A 3,613-nucleotide genomic window follows, 5' to 3' on the forward strand; every position below is an offset into this window, starting at 1 on the left:
AAGTTGATTCTGTTGTAATATGGCGAGTTGTAGTCTTAGCTGTGGTGGTCACTACAGTTGCATCTGTTGTAACATCAGTCGTTACGTCTGTAGTCACCCCCATGAAACTCCTTTTCCGCCGTACGCCGAAAATATCGCCGTACCCGCTAAAAAATATCGCCGTACCCGCTAGGCTCGCCGTACCCGCTAAAAAATATCGCCGTACACTAAAAATCTCGCCGTACCCGTCCCTTTCCGCCGTACGGAATAGCCGGCCACAGGGCATACCCACACGAAAGTCGCATCTAAATACCCTGTACGGCGACGATACACGGTCTCATATAGCCTATGCTATGGGAAACATTCCTGGCCACCACTCTGCGGAGTGGCATCGTACAAATCGCGCCCAATGTTGAGAACACTTCTGCAAACTGTGGTGAGAAGCGGTCTGGAGGGCCCGAGTAACCCGGAAGTGAGTTTCGTATCAACGTCAGCGCTCTTCGAAGGGGACAATTAATTTAGTAACGTTACGTATTTCACAATTTCATTCATTGTATTGTACTGATATGGCGTGTCCCTTTTATTCCTGCCCTCTTAGTCCACTATCTGGCTAGGGAGTTCCTGCAACGTTTGATGTGTCAATTCCCATTGCAGGGATTTAACGTATATTTTTTTTTTATATCCCATTTTAAGTGTGGAAGGCGAGGTTGGTGATCGTGACAATGACTCTCTATAAGGAGACGTGTTAATTCAATGTAGCAATCCATTATATACATTTTTGCTGATTTTTCCAAGTCCTCATTGTAGTAAGACGGTCATTTTCACCTTTGGAAGCAAATGGTGAGTAAAGCAGTGATAATTAAAATGATTTTTACCTTCGCCAAGAAGGTTATATTTTGGGTAGCGTTTGTGTGTGTGTATGTTTGTAGGAAAACACCATAAGTCAAGAACGCATGAATGGATTGTATTGATATTTGGTATGTGGGTAGGTATTGATGAGACCTAGAAATGATTAGATTTTGGGCCTCCTAGCGGCTTGCTATGGTACTGCAGCGGAACTTCCGGGTTGGATATCTCGAGTTCTGAACATGCTGTGGCTATAATTTTTGAGTGGTAGACAGGTCTTGATGCCGAGAGTAAGTGGTATAAGTTTGGGCCCCCTAGCAGCTTGTTTTGGAACTGCAGGGCAGGTTTAGTGTCAGACTTTGAAAGGGAATAACTCAAGAAGGGGTTAACGGATTGTTATGGTTTTTGGTATGTAGATAGCTTAAGTGATGCTTCATATAATGACATAATGATTATGCAAATTGTATCTAATTTGCATAATTAATGAGGAAATCGTGTAAACACGCCCAGTTCCATTATAGGTCCATTGCAACATGTGACATTTGTAACTGAGAAACAGAAAAATATTGATAGATACATATTATGCAAAATAAAGACCTAATTTGCATAATTAATGAGAAAATGCTATAATGTCATTGTGGTAAATGACTTCTTACTTGTAGCATTTGGAAGCTATGTACAGGTGAACATCATTGAACATCAATTATGCAAATGAGATCGTCATTTGCATAAATTATCAGAAAATGTGACATAAGCCTCCTTTCTTAACATATATTGCGCACGTCTCTTATTTAGTGAAGGAGATGATCAAGTTATATAATTTATGCAAATGAGAGCCTTATCTGCATAATTAATGACAAACACAATTGATAAGCAGTTGTAAAAGATCAAATCATTTTGCGAAGGTATGGGGTCGTGGAACTCTAGTTTACAGATATCTTACTGAGCACCTTATACAATGCACCCTTATTGCTGCTTATGTTTCACTCTCAAGGGTCCCCCATCAAAGCTTAGCTCCACAGAGTCACAGGAATATGAGCGGGAGGATATTGACATCTGAGGTAACATAGCTATCTGTCCAGCTGGACTTTATGCATCTTGTTGTCAGAATATGATACAGAATCATTGTTTCATTTTCACAATTACATCTAATGTAGTGTTGCAGCAAAAGCGATAACGCTGAAAAGTTAAAATAAAGTAATGCTTTGTATGGTACTTTGTTTATGTTTCAGTTCTGGTTCCTGCTGAATGAGTTTAGTTGAGTTGTTACTGCTGTACCAGTTAATATGAAATTCTTTAGATCCATTTTTTGCATTCATTCATGATATATTTCAGTATCTTTAATTCTCCTGCAGATTTAGACCTAGTAGGACCTTATATTGTAAGAATAGAAAGGAAATTTAGTAATGAAAAAGAAGTAGTCTGTGCATATTGAGAACATTCTTGTCTGAAATGTGTACCATACATTCATTCGCAACTCTTCTATGAGGAGGCTAAAGTTGGACTCAATTGCTAGTATGACTTTAACATATTGAATAGGGCACATGTGTGTTGTATATAGCTACATACTGGCTTCGTATGCTTTATGATAATGATAATGACCATTTTTTCCATTTTCATTTAGAATGAATGGGAAGCCAAATGTCACTCAATATGGTGTTTGTTGTTGCTGATAGCGATGAAGCAGACAATTATCTTAATATGCAAACATAGACTGCTAATTTGTACAAAAGGTGCAACAATATGTACAATATGCAGAACTCAAAATAAAAGTAGTGATTAAGACGTGTGCATGTAAATAGATGTTCTCTAATGTTCTCAATACAAATGTATTGTACAATATATACACAGAAGCAAATGAATAAATAAAGCTCATCTGTAAATGTTGCACTTCTGTCTTGGCCTTCTGTATGTTGTGAGGGACCTTCACCTGTATTCACTGGTGGTGGATCTTCACATGTCTTCACTGGTGTTCACGGGGGGATCTTCATATGTTACTGAATATTTACTGGTGTTGGGGGATCTTCACCCGTGTTCACTGGTGTTGGGGGATCTTCACCTGTGTTCACTGGTGTTGGGGGATCAATATAAAATCATATGTACTCACTGGTGGGTGGAGAGTCATATGTATTTACTGGTGGTGGGGATCTCTATCTATCATTTGTGGTGGTGACTCAGGTGCGAGGGTGACTGAACTGATAATGGAATATCTGCGATTGTGTACACATTCCATGTTTGCGCTACTCTCCAAGCAGAGGTTAGGCGCCGACTGTTTATTTTTTAAAAACTTTTTTAGGTGTTTTTATCGGGCTTTCTATTTTGTACCATATTCTTGATGTCTCGTGTTAGGTCACAAAATGGAAAGCTCGATGAAGACGCCTAAAAAAGGTAAAAAAAAAACGGAGCCGAACCTCTGTCAAGTTGGAGAGTATGTTTGTGCTACAATTTTATCTTATCAAATCGCTACACATTGCAGTAAACATAATTCGACTATGGTTGGTTCCACTAGCCCTTTATCTCACACCACCCTCCATTACTATACCCGTGTGTACAGACCCACCAAGACCCCTGTGAACAGACACTACTAGTATATTTATTGCCCAGACTGCTGTTTAATACCTGTTGTTTCTTATTATAATGAACTAGCAATAGTTGTCACCAGTTCCTGCCACCGGATAGGTTAAGTTTACTTAACGTTTCATCAACCTTCAAAGTTGACAGTATCATTCTGCTGAAAAGGGTTCAAGTCATGTTTGTCACCACAGACGACTGTCACTTCCGGGTTACG

Source organism: Branchiostoma floridae, chromosome 8, assembly GCF_000003815.2.
Source record: "Branchiostoma floridae strain S238N-H82 chromosome 8, Bfl_VNyyK, whole genome shotgun sequence".
In the NCBI taxonomy this organism is placed as follows: domain Eukaryota; kingdom Metazoa; phylum Chordata; class Leptocardii; order Amphioxiformes; family Branchiostomatidae; genus Branchiostoma; species Branchiostoma floridae.